The following is a 12,511-nucleotide window of genomic DNA, read 5'->3' on the forward strand; positions in this document are numbered from 1 at the left end:
AGGCTCATTTCCATCCCCTGCACAGCCGGGCCCCAGGAGGGCCGTCCCTGCACAGAGGTGCGCGGGGGTAATGCAGTGCTGCTGATCTCCTGCTCACTTCCACAGAGAGCCGCTCGCACGCTGCGTTTGCAAACGCCAGTCAGTCTCTTGCTCTCGGTACTGAGAGCAAGGTTTTTTTTTTCTTCTCAATCGTGGTGTAAACAGTAAACAGATTTGTGTTGAGGATGGCTTAAAAAGTCATTAATGTTTTATTGACAATAAAGCGTGTTACCGGGAGGAATCTTGAAAGTTGTTTGTCTCCCCGCCGCAGCAGTACAGACCGTCTGTAGAGAACAAGGAGGCGCCTTGTTTCTAGGAACAGCTCTGGCCCGTGGGGCAAAGGGGGAAGCTCCCTGATGGAACTCGTCTGTTACTGCAGCAGCAAAACAGAACAGCAGGCGAGGTAGTATTGCTGTAAAGAAGAACGTATTGCCATCAGACGCATCCATCAGACACAATGTACTTCTCCAGGTATGAGAGAGACTGACACCAGTAGGGGGTCTAACCGGACCCCTGTCTGTGGCACACGGCCTGTGACCTAAAGTTACCTGCATTTTGATATCTCAGGGCACGTATGCCAGTCTGTAGCAGGGATGGCCAATCATAGTTCTCAGGCTGCGGGGCATAATAATTTATGGCAAGGGTACTGAAGGGCAGGGGTGCTGCTGGCTTTCATTCTTCCCCTCTAATCAGGACTGATTTAAACCCGGGACAATCAGTGGCATTAATTGATCAATTAGCTATCAGGTAGAAAAGAAAACCAGCAGCACTACTGACCCCAAAGGCCCGGGTTTGATTATCCCTGGTTTATGGTTTCGCCTTAACATCAGCAACCAATTTATATCCACGAAAAACTGGAGACATGAATGTACCCTGAAATCAGCTGGTTCGATTGATCAGTTAAGTACTGAACAACAACGAAACCACTGAGCAATAATGAAAACCAGCAGAACCACAATCTTCGGGACCAGGGCTGTTGTAAATATTTTTAGGGCGGACGAGTATCCTGGGATAAAGTGTCACTGCCTCGTTTTTGGCAGATATGGTACACATCTCAGCAATCAATTCTGTTGAAACCCGGGCAAACTTTCAGGGATGTTTTTCATTTCCTCAGTTTTGACAGCTAAGCCCCCTCGGTCAACTGTGGGCGGAGCTCTCGGCAGTCTGCTCCAGAAGGCATCTCCTCTGCATTCTCACACCGCAGAACCACAGAACCGCAGAACCGCGGAACCGCAGAACCGCAGAGCCGCAGAACCGCAGAACCGCAGAACCGCAGAGCCGCAGAGCCGCAGAACCGCAGAGCCGCAGAACCGCAGAACCGCAGAGCCGCAGAGCCGCAGAACCGCAGAACCGCAGAGCCGCAGAACCGCAGAGCCGCAGAACCGCAGAACCGCAGAACCGCAGAGCCGCAGAGCCGCAGAGCCGCAGAACCGCAGAACCGCAGAGCCGCAGAACCGCAGAGCCGCAGAACCGCAGAACCGCAGAACCGCAGAGCCGCAGAGCCGCAGTGTCAGAAGCATGCGGCACGGAGAGCAGGATCCTGTGAAGTGGGTGTTTTTTTAGGTCATCTTTTGTAGGAACGTTTGGTTCTGCGGCTCTCGCCTAATGCAGCGAAGCTGTAGAATGGTTATGTAATCGCTACGTTTGTCTCTTAAATCTCCACCCGCCCCCCCAACCAACCCCCTTCCCCCACACACACACACACCACACAAATCGTGACAGAACAGCCGAAAGAAAAGAAAATCTTCCAAATGGGCTTTATTCATATATTTCCGCAGATTACATCAGATAATTCCATAATGCCCAGATGATTTATTCTGAGCTGTAAAGGCAATGCCGAGTACAGCATAGGCCTTTTAGCAGGATCACGACTGCGGCTCTGCCTCAGCGGGGGGGGGCGGCTCTCTGTCTCTCACATGCACACAGCACACAATTACATTCACACCCACACACTCACAAAATGTACTCACACACAAACATCCATACAATTACATTCACACCCACACACTCACAAAATGTACTCACACACAAACATCCATACAATTACATTCACACCCACACACTCACAAAATGTACTCACACACAAAAACAGCCATACAATTATACTCACGCATGTCCCACCGCACACACACACACAAAATATACTCACACACACAAGCATCCATACAAATACATACACACACTCACAAAATATACACACACACACAAACATCCACAAGAATACATACACATATATCCAACCGCACACACTCACAGAATATACTCACACACAAACATCCATACAATTACATTCACATATATCCAACCGCACACACTCACAAAATATACTCACACACAAAAATACACACAGGCACACATACACATACATACATACACACACACACACACACACACACACACCACAAACACCCCAGTAACCCAGGGCTCCATGCAGCATTGTGTGCTGTATGCTCCCAGCACCAGGGTAGACCAGTACTGCACCCTTAGCTTGTAAACTATATTTTGCTGTTTTCCATCCATAAAATTACTTTGGTGCTCTGTAATATGGACCATCAGATTCTGTTTTACTCAAAACTGTGGTGGAGAGCTAAATAAAATCCACTCAGAACCAGACCAGTATTGCTGGAAGGGTATTTATAAGTAGAATGTTATTCCATTTGGCAGCTGTTAGGTCCCCATAGCAACCCGGTGGTGAGCTGTTAATGGGACCGAAGTCTGTCTATCCCAGTACAGATGTTTTGCTCCATGCAGTACGTATGGTGTGCTCTGTAGTCCCAGCACACGGGCACTCCAGTACAACACCCCAACCTGGAGATGTTTTTCATCATGATTATCAGTTCAGCAGTTCAGCTTGCTGTTATTGCTTTTTAACCGTCTGTTGAAATTATTTTTTAAATGGCGCCAATTACTGCATGTAATAACTGATTTAAAGAGAAGTTACAAGGCTGATACAAAACCGATTTGCGAAGCTTTGGTACAAGTTTTCAAACACGACCTTATTTTTTTTGCTTTTCATTACCAAGCTTGTTCCTTATACTAACGGCATCCTAGAAAGGAACACTGGTGGGCACAATGCACAGTAAAATGTTTAAAAATCTCAGCATTGTAAGGGCCAGGCATCACGTCATAATGTGCTTTGAATATTCAGTGTATATGTATACTGTATTTTTTTTTCTGGTTCTCGATTGCAAATACAAATCCAGAAAACATTTTTAATCTCAAGTTGCATTGGTATGAGATAAGAATTACAAGATAAAACTACTAATCTGTCCAAATGAAAAAACACCAGTGGCTCCAGGTGCAATTTAATGGCGCCATCAGCTCCAGGTACCATTTAATGACCTGGGCTAAGTGCTAAAATAAAGTATGAGGTCCATTTGGAGCCCGCTGGGACTAACAGCCCTTGAGATTTATTTCCGAGAGTGATGAATGAAATGGACTGGGCAGGAGAGTGGCCACTCTGAGCCGCTGTCAGACTGCGGTCACATCCGAAGGCGAGGACGAGGTCTGCGGTGCACTTCATATTACAGCTGCTCTCCGCCGACCTGTGACCTTGCCACTGATTTCCAGGTATTTTCTCGACCCTCCACCCTGCCAGCATCTGTAAATAACTCCCTCACTCTGAGCACGAGAACTCACCCAGTACTGAACACGAGAACTCCCCAGTACTGAGCATGAGAACTCACCCAGAACTCATTATTGACAAAAGTTCTAAGCCAGAGGCTGTGTGTGTAGAGTTTGAGGATAATGCTCAATGTAATAATTTTATATTGTTATGGACAATTGCAATGTCTTCTGGCACTATATTAAAGTGCTAAAATTGAGTAGTGGTTATTTGCTCTTCACAGTTGTGCTTTTTAAATTAGACATGTTTAACTGGCTTCAAGCACTAGGGAGAGCTTTGAAATCGTGGCCTGAGGAGGCATCTCATATATCGATGTAATGATAAACAAAGAGGCAGATGATAACTGACCTATAACTGTGGTATGTCAGGACTGTAGATCATTTTCATTTACACAATTAACCTTAACAGACTACATTTATTTCAACAGCCCGTGTCCCTGTACCTCATTCTGTTTTTATAATTCAAGAAGGTTTATTTAAGTTATCTTCTGTCAGTAATTTCTCTCTCTTCAAGTAATCACTGCTGAAACATTATCACCTTCCATTCTGTAAATAGGTACCCACAACCCCCCCCCCACCCCCCCCCTCAGGGACTGAATTAATGAAACACCCAGTTACACTGTCGCTGATGTCAACTGGACACAACAGGGGCTGACATCCACTGTGTCTGATGAGGAGTGTGTCATCACGGCCCAACTGTGAAAGTCCCCACTGGCAACAAACAATAAGGGTGAACCCACATAAATAGACTAACCAGAATGTGTCTGTAAGCAACAGTCACTGGTGATCAATATCTGGGTGGCCCGTGTAAACATCACATGTAATAAACACATTTTTGGCTACTTTTTATCCATTGTTTTCCCCGTGATTTCCCCATCGGTAATACACGGTCACATTCATAAGCCTGTCCTATTACCATAACCTTTTCTATCAACTCAGGAGAAAAGCTTTTGTGGGTTTTTTTGTGTATTTTCACCATGCAAGTGTGTAGTCATTAGGAGTGTGGTCAATTTGCCAGAGTACTTGATCAACCAGAGGTGTCACTATTGTGAACTGAGGAAACCCTTCCAACTGAAATCCACCCTCTCTGTGGCCATCCTCTCCCTATTTCCAATCATGTAGTCTACCACCCACAGCAGTTCAGGGAATACATCCATTTTGTGTAAAATGAAAACCTGCTTTACCTTAAATCCTTTCCCTCTCTCACAAGGGGGAAGACTCCATGTTCCATTGTCAGATATGGCTGGCAGTACACTTCTGTCTCGATAGCTTATCCTGCTGATAGCGTATCCAGATGGTGACCTGTGGAATTAATGTAGGAGGCCAAGCCTGCATCCAGTTCATAAATAAAAATCAGTGCTTTCAGCCGAGGCCCGGAGGAGATGGAGATCGTATAATGGTTCTCGCGCAGGGCTGATAAGGCTCTTTCCCCTGAGAGCCGGCCCCTGATATACAGAGTTAGCTAACGCTAAAATAGGAAAGTCAAGGTCCGGGTCCGCGTCAGGAGAGATGCGGCCCCCTCATAATCTCGAACTCGTGGCTTCGAAAGACAAACCGCAGCAATAATGCGAGCGCCGACGCTTCGCTCGGTCACGAACGCGCGCGGCTGGGTCACCACCTAAAGGAAATTGAGCTACTCTGTCTCTTCATCAGTTCAGCAGGGGGAAAAAATCCTTTGTGAGCATAGCACGTACCGTAATGAAAGAATGCCCTGTGGTCTTATTGGACGCTGTGTGTTCTTATTGGACACTGTGTGTATGATTTTCACCCGCAGATGAAAAGGAAGGGAGGTCGAATCCTCGCCTTATTGAGTGCTGGATGAGGTGCCGACAATACAGAAACACTGAAAACTCGTGTTAAGTGACCGTGCCCTTCCTTGGCCATCGTACGCTGTCCGTCAAAGCCACCGTTCTCCTTGACATAGGCCTAACCGTGATGCTGCCCACCTGAGACTACAGCCATATGCCCTCCTGAAAGGAAAATCGTTTCCCATCATGCATTATTCAACGCACGGCTGTTGATAATGATTTAGTGTGTTTTCCCCTTTTTAAATATGTAATGATGGCAGACATGCAGTACACTGTGTGAGTACTGTGTCGTTGCGTTCGTGGATCTGCATTAACGTCAGGATCTTAAGGATTTATGATAATGCGTGTGAATGTTATCGTACGCATGCCCTGCACTCTGAATTCCCACAGCTGGCGTGAAAGAACACGTGTGTAGACGTTGTCAGGGAAATCGTCAGGGAAACCAAGCCCAGGTGGCTGCTCCAGGGTTTCTTAGTGAGACACCACAAATGCTTATGAGCATACAAACGCTTACTGATATTGAAACTTCACCATGCGGTATCAGACCGCGCATTGGATGTGTAACCTATTTGCTGCTCAGTAAACAACAGAGGAAGCCAAAAAAAAAAAGAAATTGTAACTCTGTTCAGTTCTGTCAATTGGCACACTTCATTACTGCGTGCGTGTGTGTGTGTGTGTGTGTGTGTGTGTTTGTTTGTTTGTGTGTGTGTGTGTGTGTGTGTCCGCGCCCACATGCTCGCATGTGATTGCTTTATCAGTGCTGAGTGAGCAGTCATTTGGGTCCATATTGCCGCAAGACGCCTGATCTCTTGGTACATTTTGGCGTGTTGCACAGGAGTCACTGGACCGTGAATGTCATTTTCCTTCTGAAAGCCCTGACATTCTCCAGCTCTTGAGAACGTGTGGGAAGCAAGCAAGACGAGGTGGGTGCAATTCACAGAGACAGACGACCGCGGCAGTGCACCTAAATCACAGATAGCTGCCATCCTGCTTCTGATCACTCAGTGTTTTATTCGCTGCCTCCGTCGCACCCTTTGGAGAAGATTTGTGAGCGCATCTGCGCCGGTGCGCCACGGTGTTTCTCAGACTTCGTGAGCTTGTGCGGCAGACCTTCACACGTCCCACGGGGGAAACTGCAAAAAATAAAAGTCTCTCGCCAGGGGAAACTTGCCTAAGAGGATTATCTTCTTTTTAGCTGCATCAACTGAATAAAGAGAATGTGAAAATGTTCATATGAAAATCTGTCTTGTAAATGTTGTGTATTTCATTATCAACATGTGTCCTCTACACGTTCTCACAAATGTAACATATAATTGGTAACGGTACAACAAAATCGTTATTAATTAGATAACCTTGTTTTACTTTGGGTCTCTGACCTCAGTACATGGGGAAACGTTTTAGGATATGTAAAATCTTTAAACATAAGGAGTATGTTTCAAAGTGGAATTCTGAATTGAACACTGCATTGCAGTCACTAGGGAATTCTGTGCTAGAAAAGACCATGAAGAAGGGTTAAAAGTGGCTGTTACATGTCCTCAGGAAACACTGGTGCCAGGAGGTGGGATCTCAGAAATCAAATAGCCTTTGTCAAAGGCTGTGGGGCACTTAATCATTGCATGAACTGAGGCATTCTGGGAGAATATCATTCTTCCTTCATGACCCTGGTTCACTTTCCCCAGTGCCTGAACACCTACCCTAGTCGGACACTGCCCAGATCATTATTTCCATTGACTTTACATCTATCTAGGTCATCCTGTTGATTGATTCGACAATGCCTGTTTTTTCTTTTTGCTGAGTGGGCAGGGGCGACTTCAAATGAACCTCGGTGTCATCCATTATGTGCACAAGGAATACAGAACAGTGCCCCGCTGGTGAATTCGGGCCTGCCTGACGGGGCGGGAGCTGGGTGTGGGTGTGACAGTTTGGTGAGTCACACGTGGTCGCCGGGTGGGCAGCCCGGCGATGCAACTGTGACACGGGTCTGATCTCATCCCACCCCCCACTGTCACAGTGAGAGCTGAGGGGGAGGGAGGGAGGGGTGGGAGAAGGAGAGAAGAGGGGACAAAGAGACAGAATGCGAGAGAGAGAGAGAGAGAGGGAGGGGACAGAGACAGAAGGGGAGAGAGAGGGGGGGAGAAGGAGGGAGGGAGAGAGACAGAGCAAGAGAGGGGAAGGACGGAGAGAGGGAGGGAGGGAGGGAGGGAGGGAGAGAGAGATCTGAGTTTAACTACCATGGCAGTTAAATATCAGTTAGAACTAAAAGAACTGTACAGTATGTTCCCCCTTCTCCTTCCTGCTCAGCAAGTGGCTAATGTACTACAGCATAATGCTCTCGGGGTGAAGACCAGAGTGAGGACATCAAATGCGCAGGACGTGAATGAAAGAACGTAGTGAGAAAAAAACCGAAAAATTAACCATGCGACAGCAGGTTTTAAAGTTTATCTGGGAAACCTGATATAGTCCTGATTTAGTCACGACCAAAATGAATTGGTACACCAAGCAGGTGATATTGCTGTAACTCTAGAGCTGTTAACTCCCAATGCAGAGTGAGTAAGTGTGAAACCACCGATAAATAAAAATAACTATATGAACTATTTGTTTATTGGTTAAATAATCCTTGAACACAACAACCATTTTTAAAAATATAGCTGCCAGCAAAATTTAAATGATACTGCTATGACCCATGACTGGCATTATTTTTCCTTTGTTCGAGTCCTATGTTCGTTCCCAGATGGGTGATAAGGATTTTTTTTTTTGGGACCCTGGTCTGGGGGGAGCCCCACACTTTCACTCTCCCTCCCTGGGGCCCAGGGGGACTGTCGCCCCATTAATTAGGGCTACCATACAGATGGATTCTTCTCGTAGATCACATGACCACCACCGCCCCCCCTCCTCCAATCATGTCAGGCCCAACTCCCCCCCCCACAGCATCCTTGATCGATTTCACCCGGGGCCAAAAGCTCACGGTCTTCTGCACTCTGAAGGGAGCCGGACGCCGGCGTAACGTTAACAACCCTTATCAGCCCCGGCGCGTTTAATTCGCTGGCCTCAGCAGCTGACCCGTTTGAAAGAGTAACGAGGGGCAGTGGCAGCGCGGGGGTAATCAGGACGGGTAATGGAGTGGCTCTGTTTCCCTTCCCCGGGCCTGACGCTTCGCGGCGGGGTAGAAATCACTTGGGCGGCGACGCGGGGACGACGCAGGCCTCAGGCTGAGTAAATCTCGCCCGAGATTGGAGCCTGGGTCGTCCCTACCGCTCAGCGGACGCGAGACGGGCTGCTTGTGACCAAAGGGTTTCTGGGTCTTTGATTTTTCTTTAAACTGCAGGCACTCTGGGGTCTCAGCTCGCCGAAAGGGCATCATCTCAACATATGGCCTGATTAAGTATGGCGGCTCGCAGATCTGGTTACAGACCAGAGGCACAAAGAGGCGCAGGCACGCTTATCAGATTTGTTATTGAATTATGCGATAGCATAGGATGGCGAAACGGCCATCTGTGCTACTGAGCGCATAGAGGGAACTTCCCATTTAGCGTGTGTCTAACGTCTGTATGTTTTGAGTGGTGTGTGTGTGTGTGTGTGTATGTGTGTGAGACATGTTTTGAATGGTGTGTGAGAGAGAGAGAGAGAGAGAGAGAGACACCCTTTAATGGGTAAGGACTCCTGTGTGTCCATACTAAGTGCATTAATGCAAAGTGTTGATGTCAGAAAAAGACTTACAACATTTTGTGAATTGTGTGTGTAACATTTCAAAATTCTGATATAATGAAGGAACCTCATCAATAAACATTATGGGGGAAATGCACATCCCTGCATTGGTTCTAATTTGCTGCATATCCTGTTATTTATGCCACGCGGGGGTGTGGAAGGGACCAAATCCTCGCCAGGGGGGCTGATGGCAGAGAGCATCTCGTTAGCAGATTGTGACGGTTTGTTAAAAAATCCACCAGCGCCAGCCCCCAACAGCACCAGAACACAAACACACACAAACACACACGCACACACACACACACACACACTCACACACACACACACACACACGCGCAGACACACAAACCCACACACACACACACACACAGACCCATATACACACAAACACACACACACACGCACACACACAAACACAAACCTACACACACACACACACACACACACACACCTGCACACACACACACACAGACATACACACACACGCAGACACACGCACATGCACACACACACACACACACAGACCCATATACACACACACACACACACACACACACACGCACACACTGCAGAGGCTGAAAGGCAGTCACTGGAGGGGATCAGACAATGCAGCAGCATGCTGGGGAAGGAAGAGCCGCTCAGTCCCTCTGCCCCTGTGAGGAAACCGTACGCCCGCTGAATTCATGCCTCTGATGCCTCCACGCTGTTTTCTGCGAGTCAATACACCACCCGGAGAATACATCACACAGACAATAACAATACATCACACAGACAATAACAATACATCACACAGACAATACATCACACACGCGCGCAATGCTGCATTCTTATCTGCAGCCCTGAAACTGTCTTCATGTGCTGTTCTGACAGCGTATTTGTGGCCCTGTTTGTGTGTGTGTGTGTGTGTGTGTGTGTCTGTGAGCATGTTTGTGAGCATGTTAATGTGTGTGCACATTCATTTGCTTGTTTGAGTGTGCGTGTGTGCAAGTGGGCACGTTTGTGTGAGCGTGCACGTGTTAGTGCTTGTGTGAGCGTGCATGTATTTGTGTGCGTGTGAGTGTGTGCATGTGTTTACGTGAGCGTGAGCACGTGTGTCTCTTTTAATTGCTGTGTTTTTGAGTGAGTCTGTGGGGGGGGGGGGGTTGGCCTGTGATGTGACGCTGCGGTTTAATCAGAAGAACAGACAGGACGTGCCTCCGCGCTCCGCGGGTCGGTTCTTCCTGTTCGTTGGGAGAGGCTGCTGGGACACGGGAGAGCGCATAGAGCGAGCGTGAACACATCGGCGCCGCGCCGGCCTGCTCGGCTCGGTCACATGCTCTCTTCCCGCTGTCATATTTTTAGCACAGACCGGGCAGCTCTGATTTACCTCCCCCTCCGTCCTGCGCTCCGAACCCGGGTTTTCGCATAGAGGCGTGTGACCAGGAAGTGGAGCCCCGCCCGCGTCTCCGGCCGCGCTGTCGCACTGAGGATGTTTGTGTTCCTCCCAGACGCCAGAAGCGTATTTACGCCGCTGAAGTTTTTTTGTCACAGGACTCCCGCACGCCATCTTCCATCTTAGATCTTAGATCTATATTTCAATGACTGTACTGTAGCGGAGTTTAAAAGATTTTTTTTTTTCATGGAAATATTGAGCATTCTAATCTATTCACTTTTTCATTTTTTTAACACATGCTGTTTCGAGGTGCAATGTGTCCCTGCGTATGCAAGGCTGCTAGCAATGGGTGTGGAGGTGCTAACTTGCCAAGTGAGTTCGATGATTTTTAGAAAATTTGTAGTTGGTTTTAGGCCTTTTTTTTTTTTTTTTTTTTTTTTTTTTTTACTGTGTCAAAGCAAGAGCACCATGCAGAGAGCAGGGAGCAGGGAGTCTCACACCTGTCAATCTTAGCCGTTGCCATGGTGACCAGAGACCGGGACTCAGAGCTGGGGTGTGCTGTGTGTTGACACAGTCCGCAGGGTGTGGATCCAAGCCTGACACGGAGACAGACATTTTAAGACAACTGATATCTACTGCTGTCCCTTTGTTGCCATAGGCAACCTGCCGGGAAATATGGGCTCAATGGGGGGGGGGTGTTCTGGCAACTTATGGTGAAGGGGATGCAAAGGGCCAGATGGGTTCCCCTCATTCACCCCCACACCCCCACACGCACACAGACACAATTGGATTTCATTGTTTAAAGGGCACCTGGGACTGTTCTCTGAATAAAATTATTAATAGCTTGCATTAAAAGAATTATTTGACTTGCGCAGCTGGACCTTGACAGTTATTCCGTGCTTCTGTGGACAGGTCAATACGTGTCAGACAATAAACCCCTGACATAATGGAAAGCTGGACAACAGATCAAACACAAAGCCAATGGCCATCGCAGTGTTGCTTTTTAAATGTTTTTGCCACAGCCAGCCACGTACTTCCCATGGGGTTTCATTTTTCTCACTGCAAAAAAAAGCTTCCAATTAAGATCTAGGATTGGTTTTTCTTTGTCCAAATTCTCAGTCCAAACCTGATCCATTATCCAGCTAAAAGGCAACATTGATCTTGGATCATCACTCTGAGGCACTTTATGAAAACGGGGCCCAGGACTCTGAATTACATCTATCCTGCTTCTGTCTATTATAGCGCTGTCCAAATTTCCTCCAAACTGAATCAGTCCCGCTCGCATTGAGGAATGAACGGTGACTAAATTATGACAGCCTTACTGTGTTGATGTCCAGCCCTGCGCTTACAGGAATAAGGGAATCTCATTATCAGCTCATTGCTGTGCTTGTCATCCTGTCGGTTGGGTCTTATATTTCATACATGTTTTGAGGTAAGCCTCTTTGCAGGCTTGCCTGGGGGATTTATAGAGTGAGCAGTCTCTGCGGTTATATCACTCGTCCACTTCACTTCACTCTGATCAAACTTGTGCCATTTCTTTTTTTTTTCCAAAAAACATATTTACTTTAAGTATATCTATATTTCAATAGCCCACATTTCTAAGAATTGATAGAAAACATTTTTCACAGAAAGTACGGTGATTGCATTAAGTTAAAATCAATGCCTACATTTTGTTTTTCTTTTCAAATTTTTTTCTTTTTTTTTTAAAACTCGGACCATAAATTTTCGCGGAGGCCCTCGGCGATCTCGGCGGATCTCGGCATCGATATTCTCAGAGCCACCACGGCTCTCCTCTTCCAGCACAAACAGGTGAGCTTGGGACCCCGCGCTGTCTTCAATCTCCGCGATGACATCATCGATTCAGCTCGGGGAGTAAGGAGATTCGATGTGGAATAATAATTGGTTGCCATAGCGATGGGGACTTTAAGCAGCTGCTGATTCGCTCCTGCACACACCCCTCTCT

The sequence above is a fragment of the Anguilla anguilla genome, chromosome 6 (genome assembly GCF_013347855.1).
Source record: "Anguilla anguilla isolate fAngAng1 chromosome 6, fAngAng1.pri, whole genome shotgun sequence".
NCBI classification, from domain to species: Eukaryota; Metazoa; Chordata; class Actinopteri; order Anguilliformes; family Anguillidae; genus Anguilla; species Anguilla anguilla.